Consider the following 13,002-nt stretch of genomic DNA (forward strand, 5'->3'; position numbering starts at 1 on the left):
AGAGCCCGCTCAGCGCCACTGTTCTGTTTTGGCACCTCAGTGGTGGAACGATCTCCAAACCAGAATCACTCTCCATCTTCCGCAAAAGACTCATTTGTTCAGACTTCACCTCAACCCCGCTTAGCATGACCGCCCCCCCCCAAAAAAAGCAATCCCAAATGTAAATGTAAATTTAAAAAATCCCAGAGTTAAACCAAGTAGATCCAGCTCAGTGGCTGAATGGAAAAGCAGCAGACGTTGTACTCCAGCAAGCTATGACATCACAGCTTCACTTCTGACGCGACCTTGCAAGGCAGATGGATTTGCTTAAAAAAAAACAAAAAAGAGCAGGTATTCAACACAGCTGACCGTCTCGCTAAACTCTCTGCTCCGGAGCTAATTTGGTGGAAAAGGGGCGTGTGAGGAAGGACAAACATCGCCCGGCCGGCTCGATGGAGGAGCCATATAAAACATTACAGACTCGGGCAATTATACCACCAGGAAATACATTTTGCTGTTGGGACGACAAGGTTAGCGCTTGTGCTGCTTGCAGAACTGGATGCTGGTTTAAACTTGTAATTAGTGGATTTTCCCTCTCTGCAGCGTGTGCCGTGGTGCAGGTGACTAAAATGTTATTAAAACCAACAGGAATAATGTGCGAAGCTGTGAAAATAACAGCCAGCTTGACACACGGGAGAGGACACAAGCCGAGGTAGACTTTACAAGCATCCGCCCACGGGCAGTGTCGGACGTTAACTCGGGTCAGATTCACTCAAAAAAGGGCAAAAGAAAGAAAACAAATAGCAAATATTTATTTATTTATATATACATATTTTACTCTACATAGAAAATGATTTAATTCAAAGACAGTTGTAATACCTGCTTTAAAGGCCTCCTAGAAAATAGTCTCTGAATAGCCTTTTTCTTTTGCAGCCTGAAGGTTGGACCAGGGAGGGGGGGGGGGGAAATGTGGGATTCATTTCTAATGAGTTCATCACCCTGCGTCTAACACTCCATTATGTCTCCAAAATGACACCAAGCCAGGAGACTCACAGCAATTATCCAAATAAGCCCGTCCCGTTCCCTGAATCCTAAAATGAGAGGGAAAAGAAAAGACAAACACATCTGAGGGGTCAGAGCCGCCACGCAGAATATCAGCAACGTGCTCCGTGAATTTTGACAAGCGGGACGATATGAAACGAAGACGGAGTCGAGAAACGGAGCAGTGGAGGACGCGCCGAGCCCACCCGAGGTCGAGCTGCCAGACGTGACGCCGCGGTGATCAGAACATGTCAGCTTTAATTGGAGCGCGTTAGCACGTGTGCAGAAGATGAAGTGTGACGAGTGGAGAGCCGGCGCCGCGTTGCCCTAACGCGACCTGACGCGCCGCAGCGATCGGCTTTCTTGTAAGATTTACCAGAAACGGTGCACGAGCGGCTCGGTTCGGAGAAGAAGCTGCAACCAGGGAGACAAACTCAGCAGCCGCCACAAGAAGTACGCTGAACTCAATGCAGGAGCCATTAACTCCAATCAGAGTGGAGGACCGCCGATGTAATGTTATTGACCACAGCGTTGTCCATCTATGAGACTCCACTGATCAGATTAGATGTAGCTTTGCATTTAAACGATACAGTTTAATCGTGAGCTAGAATCGACCGTTAAAGTGGACCGGCAAAAACAGGAAAACTTTTTTTTGTCAACGATGGATTTCAACTTTGTAAAAAAGGACGAACCGAAGGACGTTTGTCTCTGTCACATGTTCAATCATTCATCTGTTGTGAGATGTCCAGGCAGTGAATATTCAGTCAAACATCTGTCCCACATGCCGACATATTCAGATAGAAAGGAAATATAACCGCAGCGAGCCGCTCTGGGCCCGAGGATGACAGGATTAAGAAATAACACCGCCTTCACATCTTCTGCTCGCCGCACCGCTGCCTGATTGTCATCCTGAGGAAGATGTATGATCTCTTTTAACAGCGTGAACTTTTCTTCTCTTCACCCGGTAAAGGTTGAAATGACTTGAAAGACTCCCCAGCCGTGTTAGCAGCCCTGTGAGGGCTGTGCGTTTAGCTAAATCCTGGATGTGGCCCGTCATTGAGACGTGCGACTGGGCGAGTGTTTTAGTCGGTGTCTCCTCCCTTCCACCATGTGTAGCTGTGTCTCAATCCATCCTTCAACAACTGCATGACGAAGATGCGACGAAACCATCTCATGTCGAAGGCTCCTTTAAATTCGGCCTGTGTCATTTCGAAATTCGTAGAGAGATGGACTATGAAGATGGATGTGGCTATGCAAGACAAGCTAACATGCCAGATGAGAAGTCTGGTGATCATCTAAATCAGTGATATTCATTCAACATTTCACAGCAGCCCATCCAGCAGATGTAACTGTATCTTTGGGTGGAGACTGGACGATGACAGGGCATAAACTCACAGAACTGGAGTTACTCCCAGTAACCTATGTTTTCAGTAATGAGATTTTGGACTGGGGCTGAGTGGTCAGTGACTGACAGCCATTCGTGCTGCCATCGTTCAGACCCTCACAACAGCTTCTGAGATATTTCAGTCTGGACCAAAGTGACGGAGCGACAGATTGGCCGACATCACCGTCCCGTCTGCCAACGTCGCCAAAAAAAACCAAAAAAAACAGACGAACAGACACGAGCAAAGATTAAGAGAAAAGTGGCGGCACACATACACAGAATCCATCACACCCTCACATTCCTCTTCCTGTCTCATTTACAGATCTCCTCTTTAACACCGGCGACTTTCCCTCTTAGTCACCGACTGTGAATCAAGCAACTGGTCGCTCCTCCTCCTCCTCCCCCTTCCTCCACCCTCCTGCTATATTAAGGATGAGTTGCCACAGGGGGCCACACTGTGAGCCGGCCCTCGGAGCAGCTCGGAGAGCAAGGCCTGCAGTGCCTGGCAGTAAATAACCAGCATAAACGTGTCGTGGGAGACAACCCGCAGACACCAACCCATTTAATGTTAATAGGAAAGCATCGGTTACCAGATTCTAAATAATAGCTCGCAGTCACCACGGCCAAGGATAGGTACCACAGGCCCAGGAATTTATGGAGTTAGCAAATTGCTTTTCTATCCCCATTCTTCCCCCATTTGTCCATTTTTCCATCTCTCAGCTGAGGCTGGGGATGATGGAGAGGTGCAGGGAGATGATGGGACTGTTGCAGCCTGCCTGACTGAGCACAGCTGTCCCGCGGCCACAGAGCTCGGGAGGATGATGCTCTGAGGTGTACAACAACTATCCGTCCATCTGGGTCTCAGGAGGGACGGCCACTTGACAGGGCACGGAGATATTTTTATTCCAGCAGGGCCCCGAGGTGTACGACTGTGGCCAGTGGCTTTTTTTTTTGTTGTTGTTGTTGTTGGACAGGAACAGGGGATGGAGCAAACACAGCTGGTCTGTGGTCGGGGATGTTAAAAGAGGTTTTATGCAGGACGACAGCCAACAGCTCTGTTGACTGAAGGTGTTTAGTCCTGACTGATTGCTAGTGAAGAAGAATAGTGTCGTCACTCTGTAAATCCATATCTAATACTTTACTTAACGGCGTCGGCTTGCTGATGTCAACAAAAGACCAAAACCAAGAAAGTCTCAGACTAAGACGGTCTCTTATTAATACTTCATGACCTCTCCGCCCCGTCTGTGGCACTCGAGGGTGGAACGTAACCGAGTACATTTACTCAGTTACTGTACTTAAGTACAATCTGGCAGTATTTGTATTTAACTTGCCATTTTCTGCTGCTTTATACTTCCACTCCAGCTCATTTTGGATGTATTTCTGTATTTATCCAGTCGTTAGGAAGAACAACACTACAGAATAAAAAAACAACATGATTTCATAGCGTTAAAACGCGACAACAGCGGCCTGATTTTTCCCCAGACGAAGTGTTTTTGTAATGTGTGATGACGACGTGATTTAATTTGAAACTTAAAAGCTGCAGCACTCTCTTTTATTACTTGGAGCTCGGTCCCAAAATGTGTCGCTCTACCGGAGAGGGATCTGTGATGTATTACTCGGTCACCTCTGCTGGTCGTCCCGGTTGTCCTCCTATTATCCGAAGCGTCGCAGTGTTGAGAACTCTTTTAACGGAGGAGGAACCAGACGATCGATCGCTTCGTTTACACAACAGGCCACAGCAGGACACAAAATGTTTCACAGGTTAGAGGGTTAAACTGTGAACGCTGTAACGGGAATATTTGTGAAGTGTTTGTAGAGGAGACGAATATTGTATATATCATGCACCATCAGTGCTTTTAAATGAATTTAACTTATTGGAAATAGGAGGGAAGGAAACAGAAACGTTACATCGGAGAAGGAAGTGATTTACTCTTTCAGTTTGTACAAGAGCTCGAGAATTCCCTCGAACAGCTGGGCACTTTAATTACCTGCAAATATCACTCTAACAGGAAATGTTAGAAGCCCCTGAGTGGCCGTAGAGAGAAAAATATATACTTTGAGCCCACATTTTCCAACATTTGGTGCTGGTTCACATGTAGGTAAGTGTAGACACAGAGCATTAGTAAAACAGCCGATTCAAGATGAAACCACGTCCAAACCAAAGCGGCATATGAACGCTACAGAAGCTCGGAAACAAGCGATATGAGGCGCAGAATTTAATGAGTTTACAGTTTATCAAAGCAGATACGAAACCACCAGGAACTGGAACCGAGCTCGGCAGCCGCGATGGGAAACACAGTTGGAATGGGACCGAAGACAACCTCCGAGAGCGACGGAGGTCAGTTTACAGACGGGGACGACGGCACTCAAGTGATTTTACAGTGGCTGATACTCGGAGGACGTCGAAAACACGTCAGGTTCAGGAGAGTCGTGAAGGCGGAGCAGAGGGCGTCAATTCTAACCAAACCTTCCAAGAAACCCACCCGATCCCATTGTGCCGGCTCTGTATTCACACTCACAACAAAGCGATGCCTTAATGTTCTTTTTTGGATTCGTGCGCTTGTTTGTGGACGACTTCCAGCTGTGGATTTGGAGCTCCAGTAGGTGTTTATGGCACCAGGACAGCACAACATGAACCGCAGGGCCCACGTTTGATGCAGCCGAGGCTCGCATGTCTTGTTAATAATTTTGGACAACAATGAAGGTTAAGAGGCGGAGAGGAGAAACGAGCCGAGCTGCCAGCCAACAACAAAACATGGACGTGAAAAACAAGTTTGTAATGGGTTTTGTTGTTTTAGAGATTACTTCCAGACAGACTTCTCGAGGTGATTACCAGCAGGCACAAACAATGACATTGTCATATTGATCCAATCAGACGGCCTCACAGATTCTCTGCTCTCTGCGGGCGCGGTTAGAAACTGAAACATCAAACCGAGGCGAGATGAAATAACACGACAGAGAACCTTTCACTAAACCTAATTAACGCTTCGCGGGGGGAGACGCGCTCAGTGGATTATCAGAAAATTCCATAGTTTAGTGGAAGTTGTTCTTCAAACTGTGTTTAAAGCGAGAAGCAACAACTGTCTTTGTCTGAGGAGATGAGAATGAGCCCAGACGTCTCCGGCTCTGTTGACTGTGTGCAGACTCCATGACGAATTAGGTTACCTTATTGCTAATTAGATTTTTTTGTAAAGAAAGATGTGTAGACTAGATACAGTTCACAAACAGAAATTATCCCTACGAATACACCTAAAATTTGAGTCAGAAAATCAGTTTAACTGCAAATATTCAGTCCAGCAACACGAGGCAATACGGAGACACACATCGGGCCTGCAGCTGGGCCCTCTGAGGGCGAGGTGACATCAATAAGGTCGAAGACGGGATCAGCAGTAATTAAATCACCGCGGTAGTTTAACTCCAGGAGGTCGCAACCTGAAAAAAAAAAAAACTCATCGCGGCGTTCCCCGAGCAAGAAAATATCAGACCCGACTAATTATTCACGATCACGGTGCTTAGGCCTACATGAACACACAGCATCCGACCTGAAGTCACCCTTTCAGTGTGAATCAAGAAAAAAAATCCTCTCAGTAAGAATATGTAATGTCACTACAGCAGTTGGTAGGTTGCTAATTCTTAACGCTCGGCTAGAGTTACTCAGGACCCGAGGCAGACTTTAACAGAGGATGACATTTTCAGATCACTCTCCTGAATTAAAAAAAGGAGGGAAAAGAAAAACATGCCCGAGACAATCTTTAACACAGCTTGCTCCCCACATAACAGCATAAATAATGCAGTCCCAAAAATACATGTTTAGAATTCATCAGAGGTGATGAAAACAAATCATGAAAGAAACCAGCTCCCCCGCCTTGAAGGACTGGCGTCTTTAGGATTAACCTTTGGCGCTCCGAAAACTGTGAAAAAGAATCCAGAAAACAACACAAACGCCTGAACATGATGATTCACGACCAGGGTTAGTTTGCTTCTGCAGTGCAGAGTGTGAGAACTAATAAGCAAGGAGGCAGAGACGCGAGGATGTGTTATAAGATCTGGATATCGGACCCAAACATGGCGCCTGTTGAATTAGAATTGTCCTGTCAAGCGAGCACGGCTGAGCGATGGCGCCGTATCCAGGTGTTGTTATACATCTGCGGCCTAAAGTTAGCGAAGACTGACTGATGAATGGCTAAAAGTGATAAATAAACAATTCAAATAGTCAGGTAAACTGGCTACATGGTGGAAGTAGAGAGATGAAAATAATGGATAAACTATGAAAATAATAATTTAATTGGACAACCAGTTGAAATATCGCTTATCCACATGACAAATGTTTGAAATAGCCTGGCAAAAAGCCAGTGGACGAACAGCTGTTAGCGAAAACTAATGGACTAAACAGTTGACGTAGTTAGCTAAAACCGCTGGATGAACAGATGTTAGCTAAATAGTTAGCGCAGTTAGCCAAAAACCGTTGGATGAACAACTGTTAGCTCAAAGTAATGAAGAAACATTTGAGGGAGTTAGCTTGAACGGATGGATTAACAGATGTTAGCTAAAAGTTATGGATAAACAATTGGTGTCGTTAGCTAAAACTGTTGGACAAACAGCTGTTAGCTAAAAGTAATGAGGAGACATTTGAGGTAGTTAGCCAGGACCAATGGATTAATATCTGTTAGTTAAAAGCGATGGAGAAATGGTTGATGTTGCAAGCAAAAACCGATGGATAAGAAGCTGAGGCAGTTAGCTGAAAGTAATAGATAGCCGACACGGCTGAGTTAGAGCTAAATGTAACCTGATGTTTGGAATTAAATTTTGCATAATGGATGATGAGGTTGAATTACTTCGCTCAGGGTAAATGGTGATATAAGTTTAGCCAAACGTGGTTTAGGATGGTTGAAATATCCACCATGCCGCTCCACGACAGGAGCCTACGATAGCAAACTCGACCAAGCCACTGAAATTCAGTTGTGAGAAAGAACGATAACATCCACTTCATGTGATAAAAAGTGCTCAACGACGTCCAGTTTGGAATCAGTTCAGCTGAGCACACGAGGACCGTGACAGCTGAGATCAATGAGGAGGTGAATCCACTTTCTTTTGAAGGGTCCGGAGGTGTATAAGATTATTAAAAAAAAAAAAGGTTGGGAGCCGCTGATTTAACATTATCTGATACAAGTGACAGTGGCACTGCCATCCTTAGGGTAAACAAAGGGCATTAAAATGGGATGACACTGTAGAGTTTAATCTACATTCTCCAAAACACAGCTGGAGGGAGAGCGTTGTAGGAAGCGCAACATAAAACATGACCAGGAGGCATGTAGACGCAGAGAGGCAGCGACAGTCGAGCGTCCTCGTAATCCTTTTAGCATCTTTCACAATTATACGTCACTTCTTCAGTGAAGCTTTAAGAAAAACAAACACACAAACACACTCTGCCAGATCTGACCAACAGAGCGACACATGACGTGGTCATCTACAACATACGCTGCTTATTATCAAGAGTTATAAAAAAAAATTTAAAAAGCCACAATCTGCAGAGTTGTTCCACTTATTCGCAGATGTTTTTTTGCAGCAAGTCTCTGAGATCAAAAAGGATGTGCCATCCTATCATCATCACATCAAATTGGATTTGCATGAAAAAAAAAAAAAAAGAAAGAAAGAAACGAGCGCTCCGGGTGGGTCTTTCAGTGGAGGTACAGAAAGATTACTGTCCATGAAAATCACTTGGAGCGGTTTTAAATGAATACAGATTGATAACAATGAGCGGTCCTGCAGAATGGAAACACACAAATGTCATTCTACAGAGGAATTTCTCTTTGAGGCGGGATGTCCCCTCCAGCTAGGAAGCATTATTCAACATTCATCTTTTTTTTCTTTTTTTTTTATTTAAAACCCAAAATAAACCGTTTAAAGCTTTCCAGAGATCTTCAATTTCATCCTGGACCGATCCATGAACGCCAAGAATTACCAGCCTTTTTTTTTTTTTTCCTATGATCAAAGACGAAAGAAGGAGCGACAGGATTGCTTTTAAAACCCGAGACGATTAGATTCATATAAAAAAGGAAATTATTGTTTTTGTGTTCAGTTGATCCCCTAAAAAGAATGAACCTACAGAACGCTGACAAACACGAGTCTGACACATAAAGATGGACGCATTGTTGTAACAATTTGTCACAGCTCAAATATTTCAGCTCCTCCAGTGGAGACATTAAAGGAGCAATCAGTCATTTATTCTAGACATCAAAATCAAGGATATCCACATGTTGGATGTGTGAGATAAAAACGGCACATTTGCTTAAAATATGTATCAATACGTTCGCAAAACAAACTTTAAAAGGTGCACTATGTAATGCCACAATTTCATACCGTTTTATTTTGTTTCTGCGTGGCGGACCCTGCCACCTCTCTAGCTTCAAACTTATGGGACCTTGTTTTCCACGGAGTACACCTTGTTTATTCACTTATGGCAAAATAAAATAGATTAGTTTGTGTTATTTCCTCGTTAATGTTGTCAGAAATAAAAATTTTGAGGTTGAATTTCTAAAACTACGCAGTGCCCCTTTAATTCTGTTGTTTTTCCCGAAGTTAAAGGTGCACTTCTAATAAGCAAACGCTTTGTTTTCATGACTGAATACACAAACTGACTTTAAAAAGGACAACACACTTTCATCCTGCTTTGCTTATGTTTGGCGGACCCCGCCACCTCTCCAGCCTCATGCAGTACTTCCCTCTTGAGAGCAGCTTGTTTATCCGGTTATGGGAGACGATAAAATCTTCCGAGTTTGTATTATTACCTCACTGATATCGTAAATATTTAAAATTACAAGTTTGAAATTCTTCTTTTAAAAGACACACTGCCCCTTTAATTCAGTTGTTCCTGTGGGTCTTCACACTGGCAGAGAGTGCAGCGTCACTTTGTGTGTTTTCCTTCACGTGTTGGGTTTTAAACATCAGACTACGCTGAGCTGAGCTCCACACATGCGGGATCACTCCTCCCCGCCTCCCTCCGCACATCATCCCGCAGCGGGTCTCGTCCTGGGGGCCCCTCACTGGAGACGCACACCGTGTAATTGTCATCATAATTACTCGAGACATCCGAAGAGTTCAAATCCGGCTCAACACCAACAGCGTGTCCATCACACACACACACACACACACACACACACACACACACACACACACACACACACACACACACACACACACACACACACTGTGTCAGCCTCCACCCATACAAACTGGTGATGAGGCTCCTTCATTCTGCAGGAGGAGGAAACTTCACACAGAAATGTGTGTCAGACTCTGTCCTGCCTTATTTTTTTTTTATATATATATTTCATGTCATTTCATTTTAATTCCTCTGGGCTGCACAAAACAACGCGCACTCAATCAGTGTCGGCTGAAACAACCGGTGTGCGCGTCTTTGCATGTTTGTCCAGAAATGTTCAGCACAGAGCGGCTCCAGCTGCTCCACAGCCCCTCATCCATCCATCCATCCATCCATCCATCCATCAGCACCGCACGGACATCAGCTGATTTCAAGAAAAAGAGAGAGAGAGAGAGAGATCCAGCAGCCTGGACTGTGACCGGGACGATTCCTCCCTGTATCCGAACTGCAGCACAACCAAGACCACATCCTCTTCCTCCTCTTCCTCAGTCAGTCAGCACTCAGCAGCAGGCACACGAGTGACCCAAAGGCGGTGTTAAGAAAACAGCCTGGCGCACTGTCACACCGCGTCCCGGTGCGTGTGCGCCCCTGGATGTGAGCGAAATATAACCCAAAAAAAAAAAGAATAAAAAAAGAAAACAGTCTTACCTTTTTCTCTCTCCCTCCTCTAAAGGCTCGGGTAGGACTGGTGGAGGGGTTTTTTTGTTTGTTTTGTTTTCTTGGATGTGCAGGTTGGATTGAGCTACTCCCGTGAATGCAGCCGAGACATGAGCTGGAGAAAAGTGAGGAGAGCAGCAGCAGCGGCGCGGATGAAGATTTGAAACGGCGGAGCGGCGCAGCGCGGCACCGGCGGCGGCGGCGGCGGAGTCTCTGACATCAGCGGGGGCCGCGTGTCTTTAAGGTGGCTCCGCGCGCGCTCGCATCACGCACCGCACGCACACACGCGGCTTCATCTGCGTGGGGAGGGATTTTCCTCCGATCGCGTCTCAACAGCGTGATATACCTCAGTCTCAAAGAGTTGGAATGGAATCAAGTTCTCCGTGCGTGCGTGATTTTTATTTTTTTTGGCGTTGCGGGAGCGGAGGTGAGGGGGGAGAGCTGCTGCTGCTGCTGTTGTTGTTGCGGGAGAGAGACGAGAGGCTCTGGGGTGACACAGCTGAGGGAGGGAGGAAGCGTCCGAAAGAAAGAAAGAAAGAAAGAAAGAAAGAAAGAAAGAAAGAAAGAAAGAAAGAAAGAAAGAAAGAAAGAGCTGGTCAGGGAGGGAAAATCATCTGCAACCTTTCATCATGTCTGACAGCGGGGGTAAAAACTTTACTGAAAGAGGATTTCAGCCTGGAGAAATAAATCAGGACCTGGAAGACTTTGTCCTGTAGAAGGACGCGTGTTATTTAAAGGGCAGCTCCACCAGTTTTACATATTAAAAGGTGGTGTTTGTTGGAAAAAGTTGATTTCTCTCTGGGATTGTAAGAAAAGTTGATCTTTGCGTCTCCTTCCTTTTGGGATGGCGGCGTCAGCACTCTAAAGTGTTAACAGGTGTTTGGGATGAATAAAGAGTAGGGTGTCAAGCTGCATGCAATCTGATTAATTGCCTCCTGTGATGTCACTCAGTGGCTACGGTGCATTGTGGGTAATGTAGGCTCCATGTTTCTGGAAAAAAAAGAAAAGAAAATGGAAGGAGGAGGATGCAATTTGGTTGCAAGTTCACCCAAAAATGAAAAAACTACCTTAGCAGCTATAGCGTTTAAAAAAGTGTGTCGATAACAACTATATAAATCAGTTCGTGATATCAGGGAAGCTCCAGAAATGTTTTGCGGACTACAGAACTTTACCCAACTTTCCATTGGCTCAGTAGACAATGATTGAATTAACATTTTTTTTTTTTTTTTCAGGTGAACTTATCCTTTAAAACTTTCCTTAATGAGCCCAACAGTGTTATGGGAGTGCATAAGTCTAGACCAGTGGGCTGCTTGTCAAACCCTGTGGCGCCTACATTACCCACAAAGCAACGGAGCCCCTGAGTGACATCACTGGAAGCAGTTTATCAGATTACAGGCAGCTTCTTCTGGAGCTACAAAATCTGTTAAACTTTCTTTTTCACAGATGCAGTTTTACTCCACGTGACCTGTAAACACAGTTTAACGTGTAGAGTTGGTATATTATATATTACATCTTAAATTATATGTTATATTAGCTGAAGATCCTGCAACTAAAAAGAGCCGTTCCCACTACTGGAACTACTTCTCCTCTCTTGCTTCGCTGACGCTTTTCTTGTGCAGTCCAGGAAAACACCTCGTGACTCTGGAAAGAATAACTTTCAGGGTATCCTCGAACTTCTGTAGTATATAATCACAACAAGCCAAACACTGAGTCATGAAAATATTTTAAAAATGTTCGAAAAAAACCCAAGGTCAGGATGCATTTTTCATTTTCATTTATTTCAGACGCCAACTCGCTCCATGCCCACTCTGCTGATGTTTTTCTGCCTTTTGAAAAGCTCATATTTTTTTATTAAAGGTCAAAACAGAGATATTTATAATAAGTTCTGTTCTGATCCAAACCGGAACACAGCAGCAGTTGTTTGCTGCTTTATTATTCCACTACTTTTGTAAACTATACTTTTACTCGGCAGCCAGGAAAACAAGTAGCGGTGTATAACGACGGCGAAGCCCTCCCTAAATTTACTGCTTTAGTCTTCATATATAGAGATCACAGTTATATCTGTAGGATAATCGCAGATCAGGTCCCCTGGTCATAGAAATTTACATTCTGATTAATAGCTGATGGGATGCTGGTGGGTGAAATAATACATATTTGATGAGGGAAATATTAGCTACATTGCCTGCAGCGATCCTCCAGCAGCAGGAACGAGATGTGCATTTCCTGACACGCGATTCGCAGCATCTTAACTAGACTGAACATGAAAAGTTGACCGGCCGACAGGTTCGGTCAGCATCTGATGTTAATTAATGTTCTTCTGCAGGTCCACAGAGGCAAACAGGTGGTTAAGGTTCAGAAAATAGGCCCCTCTTGATGAATCCTGAACACTGAGCTGTCTAGAAATATCCATTTTAGATCCGTTTCCCTCAGAGAGTTTCCTCTGTCCTGTCTGCTTTACATCTACGGCTTTCGTTATTGCTGCTTAAATGTCGCGATATGCTGCAGTTATGAGACCTAAAGTAGCCATTATTTAATAAAAACCTCTGGATAAAATGGCCGCTGGGTCCCTCAGTGAGTTTTGCACGTCATTTCTACTGTTAAGATCTGGCGGGCCGTATCGAACTTAACTGTGGGCGGCCCTGCACATGACTGACGGACTCGTCATCGTTAGTTTCAGACCTAAAACAGTGACAATGTACTTTTGTTTTCATTGTTTTTGCCTGGAGAGGTTTCCTGAACCCTTTCTTTTTGTGTAACTTCCAAAAGAAATTTTACGAAA

General features: G+C 44.7%; 1 long non-coding RNA gene across 1 annotated transcript in view; it reads right to left on the reverse strand.

Moving 5' to 3' along the window:
* The window catches only part of LOC119007423, a 67,164-nt gene extending 56,052 nt beyond the window's left edge, over positions 1 to 11,112 (reverse strand). The window contains exon 1 of the long non-coding RNA XR_005071127.1: positions 10,215 to 11,112. This is a non-coding gene — a long non-coding RNA (uncharacterized LOC119007423). The remainder of the gene's footprint in view (positions 1 to 10,214) is intronic.
* Positions 11,113 to 13,002: the final 1,890 nt, after the last annotated feature.

Source organism: Acanthopagrus latus, chromosome 18, assembly GCF_904848185.1.
Source record: "Acanthopagrus latus isolate v.2019 chromosome 18, fAcaLat1.1, whole genome shotgun sequence".
Classification (NCBI taxonomy): Eukaryota; Metazoa; Chordata; class Actinopteri; order Spariformes; family Sparidae; genus Acanthopagrus; species Acanthopagrus latus.